Below are 14509 nucleotides of genomic sequence, written 5' to 3' on the forward strand. Positions count from 1 at the left end.
GTTGCTGTGGCTGTGGCATAGGCTGGCAGTTATAGGTCCGATTTGACCCCTAGCCTGGGAGCCTCCATATGCTGTGGATATGACCCTAAAAAGACGAAAACAAAAAATGGCAAAAAAAACTCACCAAATCCTGTGAGGAGGGGGAGACACAATTTAAAATATCATAAAACTGACTGAAAGAAATCAACCGTTCTGTAGAATTTAAGTTTTAAATGTATTAATATTCCTAGAGATATTCTTTGATTTACTCTATAAACATTTATTTATGCTTAGCAATAATTTGATCATTTCTTTCTGGCAGAATTAGAATCCACCTCTTCATGATAGAATTCCTCTAGAGCTTCCAAAGTTTTAGTAACTACCCTTTTAAATCTGGATATATCTCTTTTAGGAAAACATGACACTAAACATATACTTGTTAAAAAAATTTTTATTGGAGTATAGTTGATTTACAGTGTATTAGTTTCTGGTATGTTAGCAAAGTGATTCACTTATACATATACATATATATTATTTTTCATTTGCTTCTCCATTATGGTCTACCACAGGCTATATAGTGGTTTGTATTTGCTAAGTCCACACTCTCAGTCTTCCCCCCCACCTTCCCCCTTGGCAAGCACAAATTGTTCTCTATGCCTGAGTCTGTTTCTATTTTGCAGGTAAGTTCTTTTGTATCATTTTTTATTAGATTCCGCATATAAGTTATATCATATGGTATTTGTCTATTTCTGATCTACTTTGTATGATAATGTCTGGGTCCATCCATTGTTTCTGCATATGGCATTTTATTTTTTATGATTGAGTAGTATTTGTGTGTGTGTGTGTGTGTGTGTATTCATTCTGCATCTTCTTTATCCGTGTGTGTGTGTGTGTGTATTCTCTCCACATCTTCTTTATCCGTGTGTGTGTGTATTCTCTCCACATCTTCTTTATCCGTGTGTGTGTGTATGTGTGTGTGTATGTTCTTTCCACATCTTCTTTACCCATTAATCTTCCCCATGTCTTGGGGAATTTGGGGGACATTTATTATTTATATAAAGAAGTTAATTATCAAGTCTTTGAGAACCCAAATATATAATTTCTTTTCAAAGGCAATAATATCACTTCACCCTTATGATGAATCTAATTTCAAGACCTGTGTTTTACTAAAGAATCTGCTTCCTTTTTTTGCAAAAGATTACAAATTGGAGAGCACTGATTGTTAACAGTTGAATGCTGTCAAAAGTAAACACTGGGAGTTCCCGTCGTGGCGCAGTGGTTAACGAATCCGACTAGGAACCATGAGGTGGCGGGTTTGGTCCCTGCCCTTGCTCAGTGGGTTAACGATCCGGCGTTGCCGTGAGCTGTGGTGTAGGTTGCAGATGCGGCTCGGATCCCGCGTTGCTGTGGCTGTGGTGTAGGCCGGTGGCTACAGCTCCGATTCAACCCCTAGCTTGGGAATCTCCATATGCCGCGGGAGCGGCCCAAGAAATAGCAACAACAACAACAACAAAAGACAAAAAGACAAAAAAAAAAAAAAAAAAAAAGTAAACACTGGAACCTTGTACAAGGACATTTATTTTGTTAAAAGGATACTGAATATTTCATATTTATAAAACAATTTTTAATTGTTTTACTGATACATATAATAGAAGGAAAATGTGAAGAAAATCTTGGCTTGTGGTACTGCAGAGAACTATGTTAGTGATCCTCAAAGAAGCAAGATTTGCATGATGTGTGTATAAAATATTTGCTTTTCTTGGGGGTGGGGTAATAATGTTTTTAAAGTTTGGGAAATGTGGTGAGAATTTTTTTTAACTCAAGAGCTCTGATTCCATACACAGCCCCCCACGCTTTCTGTATTATACTGCTAGTTTGAGCATACCATTGTGGCTGAGATTCACCTAGGAAAAAAACTTCTTTGACCTCAGTGAATATGTTTTAACCAAGAATGACCTTTTCACTTTATGCTGAATATTTTGCATAATGAAAATAATAGTCACTTATTGAGAGGGGAGGAGGGGACTTGTTGCCAGTAAAAAATTTTATTCAGGAAGAAAAAATGAGAGTCAAAACAGTCTTAAAAAAGAAGAGTAAAGTTAAACTTCCGATTTTTTAAACTTTTTACACAGCTGCAGTAATCAAGACAGTGCATATACAATGGAATATTATTCAGCCATGAGAAAGAAAGACATCCTGCCATTTGTAACAACATGAATGGACGTTATAGAAGTTTGCTAAATGAAATAAGCCAGACAGAGAAAGGCAGCTACTTGTATGTAGGGTCTAAAAAGAAGAGTCAAGTTACAGAAACAGAATGGAAGAGTGGTTGCCAAGGGCTTGAGGTTGGGGTGGAGGAAATGAGAGGAAAGGTTGGCAAAGAGCACACAGACTTTAGTAGATGAATAAGTTCTCTGAGGATGTAATGTGAAACGTGATGGCTGTGGTTGACAACACTATTAACTTCAGTGTTTTCACCAAAAAAGAAAAGGGAATAAAGAAAAGTTTGAGGTGATGAATGTAGTAATTAATTAGATGGGAGAATCTTTTTTAAAATTTTTTTAAATTTCTCAAATGAATTTATCACATCTGTAGTTGTATAATGATCATAACAATCTGATTTCACAGGATTTCCATCCCACAGCCCAAGCACATCCCCCAACCCCCCAAACTGTCTCCTCCGGAGACCATAAGTTTTTCAATGTCTGTCAGTCAGCATCTGTTCTGCAAAGAAGTTCAGTCTGTCCTTTTTTCAGATTCCACATGTCAGTGAAAGCATTGGTATTGGTGTCTCATTGTATGGCTGATTTCACTTAGCATGATAATTTTTAGGTCCATCCATGTTGCTAAAAATGCCAGTATTTCATTCTTTTTAATGGCCGAGTAATATTCCATTGTGTATATGTACCACATCTTCTGGATCCACTCCTCTGTTGATGGACATTTAGGTTGTTTCCATGTTTTGGCTATTGTAAATAGTGCTGCTGTGAACATGTGTCTTTGCGAGTCATGGTTTTCTCTGGATAGATGCCCAGGAGTGGGATTGCTGGATCAAATGGTAGTTCTATTTTTAGTTTTCTGAGGAATCTCCACACTGCTTTCCACAGTGGTTACACCAATTTACAATCCCAGCAACAGTGTAATAGGGTTCCTTTTTCTCCACACCCTCTCTAGCTCTTATTGTTGGGAGAATCTTTTCTTAATGCATATGCATATAAAATCATCACTGTGTACATTTTGTGTATCTTATAATTTTGTTAGTTAAATTTCAAGAAAGGGGAGGTGGGAGAGTATAGTCCTGGCACGAGCCCAGGCATATAGATCAATGGAGTAGAATTGAGAGTCTTAGAAATAAACATTTCCATTTATGATCCCTTTGACAAGGGTTCCAAGGCAAATTCAACAGGAAAAAAAAATTGTCTTTTTAACATGTGATGCTTGTGCAACGAGATATCCATATGCAAAAGAATTAAGTTGGACCCCTACTTCTCACACCATATAAAAAATTAACTCAAAATGGATAGACCTAAACATAAGAACAAAACTATAAAACTCTCGGAAAGAAACAGGTATAAATCTTTGTGACCTTCAGTTAGGTGATGGCTTCTTAGATGTGACATGAAAAGCATTAAGTGACAATTGGAGTTCCTGTTGTGGCGCAGCAGAAACAAATCCAACTAGGAACCATGAGGTTGTGGGTTCGATCCCTGGCCTTGCTCAGTGGGTTGGGGATCTGGTGTTGCTGTGAGCTGTGGTATAGGTTGCAGACGGGGCTCAGATCTGGCATTGCTGTGCAGGCCGGCAGCTGTAGCTCTGATTTGACCCCTATTCTGGGAATCTTCATAAGCCACGTGTCCAGCCCTTAAAAAAAAAAAAAAAAAAAAAAAAGGCATTAAGTGACAATAGAAAAAACAGATACTTTGAACTTTAAAACTACAAAATCAGAAAATTTGTGCCTCAAAGGATACCATCCAGAAAATTAAAAGACAACACGTAGAATGAGAAAATTTTACAAATCATCTATGTGATAAGGGACTTGTATCCAGAATAAGGAACTCTTAAAACTCAACAATAAAAAGACACCCCAGTTAAAAAATGGACAAAGGAGAGTTCCTTTTGTGGCACAGCAGAAACAAATCCGACTAGGAACCATGAGGTTGCGGGTTCAATCCCTAGCCTCTCTCAGTGGGTTAAGGATCCCGTGATGCTATGTCTGTGGTGAAGGCCGGCAACTGTAACTCTGATTGGACCCCTAGCCTGGGAACCTCCGTATGCCACAGGTGTGGCCCTAAAAAACAACAACAACAAAAAAAAAACAAAAAAACAAAATGGACAAAGGATCTAAATTGACAGTTCTCCAAAGAAAACATACAAGTAACAGTAAGAAGAAAAAAAAAAGCTCAGCCATGTCAGTCATTAGAGAAATGCAAACTAGTGAATACTCCATCACATTCATTAGAATGGCTAAAAAAAGACAGCAGCTACTGTTGGTAAGGATGTGGAGAAATTGAAACAAAAAAATAGTTCTGCACTTCCTCAAAACATTAAACATAGTTACCATATGACCCAGTAATATGGAATGAATAGAAATAGAAATGAATTGAAAACTATCCACACAAAAACTTGTACATGAATGTTCATAGCAGAATTCTTTATAGCCAAAAAGTAGAAACATTTCAGATGCCCATTAGCTGATGAATGGATAAGGAAAATATCAGACACAGAAGACCAGGTTACATGATTCCATTTATGTGAAATGTCCCGAATAAGCAGATCTGTAGTGGTCATTAGGAATTGGGAAGAGTGGAAATGGGAGTGACTGTTCATGGGTCTAGGGTTTCATTTTGAGGTGATAAACATGTTTTAAAATTATATAGCAGTTGATGGTTGTACACCTCTGTGGATATACTTTTAAAAAATCAGTTGTATGTTTAAAGGGATGCATTTCATGATTATATGAAGTATATCAATTTTTTTTTAAGTCAAAGAATGAGAACATTTACCTACAGGACTTTTGATAAGGTTTTGTTGTTTCTACTGTATTTTAAGCAAGGCAGTAAACTCTGACCATAGTTTTGCACAGGACCCACATCAAGTTAAGTGACAGATGGAGGAGAACACAGACACACAAAGGGGTCCTCCTGCACTAGTTCATCCTCCCAGGCTGAGTAAATCCTTTTCCAAGTTGTTCAATTGTGTTCAAATAACATGACTATTTGGTGCTTTTTCCTTCACTGATGTTCCTAATGGGATTTAAAGATTTGTGCTGCTATTGCTATAGCCTTTTTTTCCTCCCAGGGGAGAGAAGGGTAAGAGGATTTTGCCTTTTGGAAATCAGAAGAAAACCCTGAGGTGGAAACATTGCATACACCCCCTCCCCCCAACACAAAGTTTCCTTATACCAGAACTTCACTCATATATATATATAGGAAAGAGGTAGATAGAAACTGGATAAAACTGCATGTGTTGAGAATTAAGTATTTTAGCTGCCTACATCCAATGGATTTAAAAAAGGAAAACTTGTAAATTATAGGGGTATACAAAAGGGAATACATTTTATATCAATCCTCTGAAGGTAAAAATGTATGGTAATGATTCCATTATCAGTAGAGTACTGATATTTTGAAAAAGAATAACTCAGTGACATGTTTTCTAGTTTTCTAATTAGAGAAATTTGTCAGGTTTATGATATATGCAGTCAACCTGACAGTTATCCAATTTGAATAGATAGTTCTTTTATGCAGAAAAGAAGTGAAGATGTTTAATTATCCAGCCATACTATGTATAATCTCTCTTGGCCTGTGTTGTACAATTTTCATCTACTTACTTTAAAAGTTTTGATTAAATCCATTATGTATAGTCCTGGCCATGTATCCCTTTAGCCTTTCAGGGTGCATCTATATTAACAACATGTTGATTTATTAACCATCTGGGCTAGAACATAAAGAATCTTTGCCCTCAAGTTCAGAAACTCATTGAGAGGAGGAAGGGAAAAACTGAGATCAGTGGAGTAAGGCAGGTATGATCCCAGAAGCCTGAGCAGGGTACAAAGGCAGAAGCATCCTGTTTGGAGGTAGTGCTATCTGAAAAGGCTTCTTAGAAGAGGTAACTCTTCAGCTGAATCTTGAAACATGGAGATGTATTCTATTTAGAGAAAGGAAGGGACTGGAGGACATACATGCTAATTTGGATGAAGATACTTAACGTTGTCAGGTCTGTTGTGTCTTGTCTGTTGTGTAGTGCTTTATGGTTTGAGCCTAAGGTTCTGAATGGTGGGAACAGGGTATAAGTTTACCAGGAGAGAGAAGGCTGGAGCTGTGGGCATTGGCCTAAACATATTAGACTGTAGACAGTTAAAAGTCACTGCAAGATTTCAAGCAGAGGATTAACAGATTTCTAATAGGATCTCATTAACTTGGCATTTGCTTTAAAGGCTACATGTACAACTCTATTGTTGAAGTTTGGCGACCTCTGGTGTTGAGCAAGGCTCAACGCAAGGCTGGGAAAGAAATTGATTTCAATGCTTTTGTCAGATGATTTTTGGCTTTATTTCTTTGAAGACACAAATCATAATTCCTGGCTTGTTATTATTTGTGTCTAGCTAAATTTGCAACTAGGTGAATGAAAAAATATTAAACATGATGGGATTGGGTACAGATTAAAAGGGATGAACAGCATCCCCAAAATCTTATGCCATGAATCTCTGGTTGAGTCTTTCTGCCTCGGTGATGTTTTAGGATTACGATGATGCACTTGACAAGTGCTTTTTTGCAATAAATGGAAAGATCTTATTCTAATAACAGATAACTGAGAGTGCATACTCTTCCCAATAGTGTGATAATTTTGAAAATCCCCCCTTTTATTCAGTGAAATATCATACTTTAAAAAATGTGCATATAACATTATGTGCATTTTCTTTTCCTTTAAGTCATGGAGGGACTCCGTTTTTAGGAAATTCATAAATAATTACTATTTTTAAGTGTATCTTTAAAAGTTTGGGTGAAAAATTGCTTTTCTATCTCTTAAAATTCAGGGAAGCCCTAAGACTTGTTTTGTGTCTGAATAATAAAATCCATGTCAAACATACTTTTTAAAAATCTGTAAAATGTAAAGCTTAAGTATATGATTTCAGAGTTTCCAAATATAAATCAGCTGAAATAAATCAGCTGATAGAGAAATTTTCTCAAAACCTAATAGAAACAACATAAAACTAAGATAAACTCAGAAGTGGCAATCAAATAGTTGATTTATTGAAATGCTTTATTTTTGTTGTATTGCTTGTAGATGTTGATGCATTCAGAATCTTAGGTTTTCATAAACAGTCTCTTGTTTGCCTTTCAGCCTGTAATGTTGCCACCTATCCACTTCTCATCCTTATTCTCTCAGATTAGTTATCCAAATCATGCTGTTTTCCACTTCATACCTAGAGCAGATAAAATGTGCATCTGACTCATTTGCTTCCTATATTCCTTAAGTAAAATAACCTCTTATCTCTCCCTCCAGAATCCTTTCTTGAATCTCTTCCTTACTCCAGTGGATTGTAGCACTTCACCTCGCACATCATCTGTGTTCATTTTGGTGTATTGATCTTCATTATAGTTGATTTATAATGTACAGGTCTCTCTGCCCTAGAGCTCTGTGAAAGTAGGACCTCAATAAAAGTGTTTTAGGGAGTTCCCTGGTGGCCTGGCAGGTTAAGTGTTGCTGTGGCTTGAGTCATTGCTCTCGTGGGTTTGATCCCTGGCCCAATAACTTGTGCCTGCCTCAGGCGAGGCCAAAAAAAGAATGAAGAAGGATTTAATGTCTCTCAATTATGTCTTACCTTAGCGTTCTTATATTCCTTTGTATCTTAACTCATACCTTTGCTTTCTTAAAGACTACGCATACTGTATATAAAACAATTCTGATTTTAGAATTTAACAGATTGATACTTTTAATGGTAGCCTTAAAATAGCAACAGAATAAGGTTAAACATACCGTTGTATTTAGTGTAGTAATAGCATCACCCAAAAAATGTTCTTGTGTACAGCCTAGGGTAACCAAATGTCCCAGTTTGCCCGGGGCTGAGGGTTTCACCAGGTTAATCCCAGTGGGCTGAGACAGGTGATAATATTGTTCATGTCTCTTTGCAGTCTCCCATCTTCTGTTTCAGGTTATCATTGGTATTTCCGTCACTACAGATTTGTTTTTCCTATTCTAGAATTTCATATGAATGGAGTCATGTAGTATATTTCTTTTGTATCTGGCTTTTTTGTCTCAACGTTATGTTTTTGAGATTCATCCATGTTTTGTTTTTTTAATTTACTTATTCTTTATACTGAGCTGTATTCTATGAATATACCACAATTTGTTTATCCATTCATCTGCATATGGACGTTTGACTTGTTTTTTAGTTTTGACAACTATGAGTAAAGCTTCTTTGTTTGTTTATAGGTATTTTTGCAAACATATGTATATATTTCTCTTCATTAAATAACTAGCACTGAAATTGCTGGTCATATAAGTGTATGTTAACTTTATAAAAAAAAAAAATCAAACTTTTCCAAAGCAGTTACACTACTTTTCACTCCCACCAGCAGTGTATGAGAATTCTAGCATTTTACATTATCATCAATACATTGTATTCATAATAATTTTAAATTTAGTCTTAAAATTGTTTTTATCTTTAGAAAATGTCTCCCTTTATTTTTGTTTAATTTCCTTGTCCTAAATTCTACAATCTTCCAATATTAATGAAGGCATCCCATCTTTCTTATCATTAGTATTTGCATGGTATATCTTTTTTGCATCCTTTTACTTTTTAACTATGTTTTTATAATTCATGTTATATGTTCATTTCTTACAGACAATATATACTTAGGTCTTTTTAATTGAGTCTGATAATTTCTGACTTTTAATGAGTATTTAGACCATTTACATTCAATGTAATTACCAATATGGTTGGGTTTAAGTATTCTACCTTGATAATTTATTTTCTTTTTATTGTTCCTTTTTTCTCTCTTTTACAGTTAACTTGTGGCTACAGAGAGTACTTTTTAAGCTAAACCTCCATGTTGCATTTTTTTATAGAGTTTGTTCTAAGATTGAAAATAGGCTTCCTACTCTATCACCATCTGCAAGTAATAATGTACCACTTTGCATTTAAAGTAAGAACCTTACAACAGTGTGTTTCCATTTCCCCTTCCTATCTTTTGTGCTGTTGTTGTCATACATTTCATTTCTACAGTGCTTTATTATTTTGCTTTAAACACTGCTTTCTTCTAAGAAACGAAAAAGCAAGGGGGAATATCATACATATAGCTACATATTTACCATTTTTATGCTCTTTATTCCTTTGTATAGATAGAAATTTCCATTTGGCATTGCTTTCTTTCCTCCCGAAGTATTTTCTTGTAGTGAAAATCTCCTGGTAATAAACTCTCAGCTTTTGTTTGCCTAATAATGACTTTTGAAGGATATTTTCACTGGATATAGAATTTTTTGTTTTCCACTTTTTTATTTCTTTGGAAAAAATCTCTGTTTTCCTCTGACTTGAATTGTTTCTGATAAATCAGCTGTCATTCTTATTGTTGACTGTACAAAATGTCTCTTTGTTTTGGGAAATATTTTCCCCTTTATTAGTGGCTTTTATTAGTTGATCGTGACTTGTAATGTTTTTTATGTTTATACTACTTGGATTTCCTTGAGATTTTCATTGAATTTTCATCAAATTTGGAAAAATGTTGGCCACTATTTCTTCAGGTAGTTTTTCTACATCTGTTTCCCCAACCCCCTTTTCTAACTCCAATCACATATACATGTTTTTATAGTCTTTTTTAACCTTCATGCTTCATGCTTCACCTTTGATAGCTTCTACTGTTTTTTGTTTGTTTGTTTCTTGAAGTTCACCATTTTCTGTGGTGTCCAATCTGCTGTTAAATCTCCAGGGAAGTTTTCATTTCACATATCATTTTTTTTTTTTTTTTCTGTCTTTTTGCTATTTATTGGGCCGCTTCTGCGGCATATGGAGATTCCCAGGCTAGGGGTTGAATCGGAGCTGTAGCCACTGGCCTACGCCAGAGCCACAGCAACGCGGGATCCGAGCCACGTCTGCAACCTACACCACAGCTCATGGCAACGCTGGATCGTTAACCCACTGAGCAAGGGCAGGGACCGAACCCGCCACCTCATGGTTCCTAGTCGGATTCGTTAACCACTGCACCACGACGGGAACTCCTTTTTTTTCTTTTTAGATCCGCACCCAAGGCATATGGAAGTTCCCAGGCCTAGGGGTTAAATTGGAGCTATAGCTGCCTGCCTGCCTACACCACAGCCACAGCAACATGGGATCCAACTTGCATCTGCGACCTACACCACAGCTCACAGCAACGCTGGATCCCTGACACACTGAGTGAGACCAGGAATCAAACCCACTTCCTCATGGATGCTAGTCGGATTCGTTTTTGCTGTGCCACATTAAGAACTCCCACACCTCATATTTTTCTCTTTTTTTTAAGATTTTTATTTTTTCTATTATAGTGGATTTACAGTGTTCTGTCAGTTTCTGCTGTAGAGCACAGTGACCCAGTCATACATACTACATTCTTTTTCTCACATTATCCTCTATTATGTTCCATCATAAGTGACTAGATATCCCTGTGCTATACAGCAGGATAACAATGCTTATCCACTCCAAATGCAATAGTTTGCATCTACTAACCCCAGACTCCCAGACCCTCCCACTCCCTCCCCCTCTTCCTTGGCAACCAGTCTGTTCTCCAAGTCCATGAGTTTGTTTCTTTTCTGTAGATAGGTTCATTTGTGCCATATATTAGACGTCAGATATAAGTGATAGAGTATTTGTCTTTCTCTTTCTGACTTACTTCACTTAGTATTAGAGTCTCTAGACATCCGTATCATATTTATCAACTGTACAATTAATTACTCTGATTCTTTTGTCTTCTCATTATAATTGTTTTATAGTCTTTATTTGTCAATTCTATCATCTCTGTCATTTTTGGATCCATGACTATTGACTCATTTCCCTGTGCCCCCCCCCCCACACGCTTGGGTCATATTTACCTTCTTTTTTAAGGAGTATTTAGTCAGTTTTCTATTTGTTTATACTTGGAGGGCAATTCTGGTATCGGTTACTTAGTAACGATTAGAAGCAGAAGTCCATAATACTGTCTTTTTTTTTTTTTTTAAGTAGTACAAGCCTATGCATGACATTCCAAAAGTATTGAACTACTGATGCAAAGTTTTACAGAATTGCACTGTGTTATATAAGGCTTTTAGTTTACATTAGAACACCTTAAAGTAGTTATGCCTCTCTTTTAGATAAGCATGATATTTATACCCAAAGCAGTTCTCTAACAATGGTTTCTGTTACTCAGGCCTTGAGATTAAAAATTCTAGGCAATAAAATTACTTACAATGTGCACATCCAAAGAACTTGCCCATCATTTAACAGTCCAGTCAAAGTTTTATAAATGTGGAACAACCACTAGGAAAATACTAAACTCATGTATTTGGTATTGCAGATATACTTAGGCATGAGTAAACATGGGACTTATAGTGAAAATCTACAGATAAAGGAACCTGAATGTGATTTATCAAAATTTCTAAGTTATTAAAAGAATTTTTATAAAAATTTATAAAACAGGTTTGGTATTTGTTGCACTTTTTGATCTTGTTTAGCCAGTTAGATGCCTATATTTCTTCGTATTGTTCTATTCTTGCCTAAGATCTATAATTCTTGATAATAACAGTTCAAGATACTTTTATTTAGTTGAATTACCCATGGTATGGGGATATTTTATTTAAATCATTTTTTTTTAAGTTGTCAAGAAGAGTAACTTTTTTGGTTTAACATTTAACTATACCCTTGTGATTTTTTTTTTTTTTTCTGTCTTTTGAGGGCTGCGCCTGCAACATATGGAGGTTCCCATGCTAGGGGTCATTGAATTGGAGGTGTAGCCGCCGGCCTACGCCACAGCCATAGCAACTCAGGACCCGAACCACTTCTGTGACCTACACCACAGCTCACAGCAATGCCAGATCCTTAACCCCTGAGCAAGACCAAGGATTGAACCCATGTCCTCAGGGATACTAGTCAGGTTCATTAACCACTGAGCCACAAAGGGAACTCCTACCCTTGTGATCTTATAAAATCTGAATATATCCTGCACAACGCTAAAGGATTCAGATTTTATTTTGTGGTACAACCAATAGAGTGTAAGAAAGTGATTTTTCTTTTTCTTTTCTTTTTGTTTTTTTGGCCACACCTGCAGCATGTAGAAGTTCCTGGGCCAGGGAGCCAATCATAGCCACAGCTGCAGCAATACCAGATCCTTTAACCCACTGCCCCAGGCTGGGCATCAAACCTGCACCTCCATAGTCAGATTCCTTACTTGCTGCACCACAGCAAGAACTCCAGAGTATCTATAAATTTTAAGTGAGAAAATTAATATACTTAGCACAGAATTTTTTCATACTCGTTAGTCAAATATTTTTTTTGTTTTCTTCTTTCCCTCACTGATGTGCTTCTTAAAAAGAGACTTATATGTGCTATCTTTACTTACTCATTTCAGATGATTATGGTCTGCTTGCTCTTCTCATGACTGATCTCACCAGGGTCAGAAAGAAAGTCTTCATGGCCAACATTAGCAAGCACTTCTGGGGCTTTATTTTACTTAGGCTTGTTGTGTCAGATTTGTACCTCTCTGTCCTTTAAATGTTTACTTTCCTAGTCCTCCCTGGTATCATCGTCTGTGGGACCTCTTCCAATCTCTCAGACTTTTGTCACAGCCTTCTTTTAAAACTTCCCTTTTTCCATGTGTTTGTGTCTTTTGAGTCCCCATCTGTGGCACTCTTCTTCTGTTATTCTCACAGCTGCCCAGCACCTCTGCAGCAGGTGTTTCTCTACCCTCAAACTCTCTTCTAAATGACATGCTTAATATCCACCACTTGGTAGACAACTCCCCCAGGTTCTTCTTGAATATCTTAAATGCTGTTTTCTCTTATAGCTCTATTCCTTCTTACTTAATAGCAACATTTTTCACAACTGCCAAAGTAAAAAAACTTAAATTGTTTGTCCTCCAAGTCAGTAAACAGATACCTCAAAACCATCTACTGAAATTGGGTTGCCAGTGATGAGATTGAAATTATGTTCTAGCACTGCTTCTGATTAGCCCTGACCTCTGAAAAGTTGCTCTTTCTGGGCATTAGTTTTTCTCATCCCTAAAAATGTTTAGACTATATCAACAGTTGCCACTAGGATCTAGGGACCAAATGAAGTCTGCTGCCTATTTTTGCAAATAAAACTTTATTATGTCTGATTTGCGTAACAGTTGTACAGTTGACTAGTGGCAGAGGATCTGTGGGCCACAAAGTCTAACATATATACTCTATGGCCCTTAAAAAAAAAAGTTTGCTGACCTCTGGACTGGTGGCTCTCCCATCTACTTTACATCTCTATTAGCCAGCCTTGGGAGAATGTAGTTTTAAGATTTAAAAATGAGAAGAAAAAATATTGGAGAAATTATTATAGTAGTTGAATGCTTGGCAAGAGAAATTAAATATAGAACAGACTGTGACATTAGAATCCTTGTTTCCCCATCTTAGTGGTTCAAGGTCATGTGTAACAAAGGAATAAGATTTCCGTTGCCACTTTGTGATGACATGCTAGATTATTTGGTTAATTGCTTTTTACTGATTGATAATGCAAGGATGGACCTAGAAATTATCATACTAAGTGAAGTTAGTGAAAGACAAACATCATAATGATACCACTTGCATGTAGAATCTAAAAAATGTATACAAAGAACTTACTTGCAGAATGAAACAGATTCACAGACTTTGAAAAACTTGTGGTTACCAAAAGAAAGAGGTGGTGAGGGCAGAGATGGACCAGGGGTTTAGAACTGACATAGGCACACTGAAGTATATGGAATGATTGGCCGGTGGGGACCTGCTATATAGCACAGAGGACTCTACCCAATATTCTCTGATAATCTGTGTGGGAAAAGAATCCGAAAGAGAATTGATGTGTGGGTATGTATAACAAGATCACTTTGTTGCACAGCAGACATTATCACAACTTTGTAAATCAACTATACTTAATAAAACATTGAAAAAATGAAAAAAAAAATATGGAGTTCTTGTTGTGGCTTAGCGGTAATAAACCCAACTGGTATCCATGAGGACGTGGGTGTGATCCCTGACCTTGTTCAGTGGGTTAAATATCTGGCGTTGCTGTGAGCTGTGGTATAGGCCAGCAGCTGCAGCTCCAATTCAGTCCCTAGCCTGGAAACTTCCGTATGCTGCATGTGCAGCCCTAAAAAGCAAAAAAAAAGAAAAAAAATAATTGATAATGATTATGTTATTGATTCCATTTGCTACTTAGTAATTAAGTTTCTTAAAAGTCACAAATATCCACATTTTGACAGTAAGGAACACAGTTAAATCCTGACCACCCATTATAAGTATAATTAAGAATCTTTTTATATTATAAATATTCATCAGAGTGATTATGTGACACAGTGGGTTA

The 14509-nt window shown here is 36.5% G+C and overlaps 1 protein-coding gene across 5 annotated transcripts in view; it reads left to right on the forward strand.

Moving 5' to 3' along the window:
* GSK3B (glycogen synthase kinase 3 beta) overlaps nucleotides 1-14509 on the forward strand; it is a 234089-nt gene that overhangs the window by 162677 nt on the left and 56903 nt on the right.

This window comes from Sus scrofa, chromosome 13 (genome assembly GCF_000003025.6).
Source record: "Sus scrofa isolate TJ Tabasco breed Duroc chromosome 13, Sscrofa11.1, whole genome shotgun sequence".
NCBI classification, from domain to species: domain Eukaryota; kingdom Metazoa; phylum Chordata; class Mammalia; order Artiodactyla; family Suidae; genus Sus; species Sus scrofa.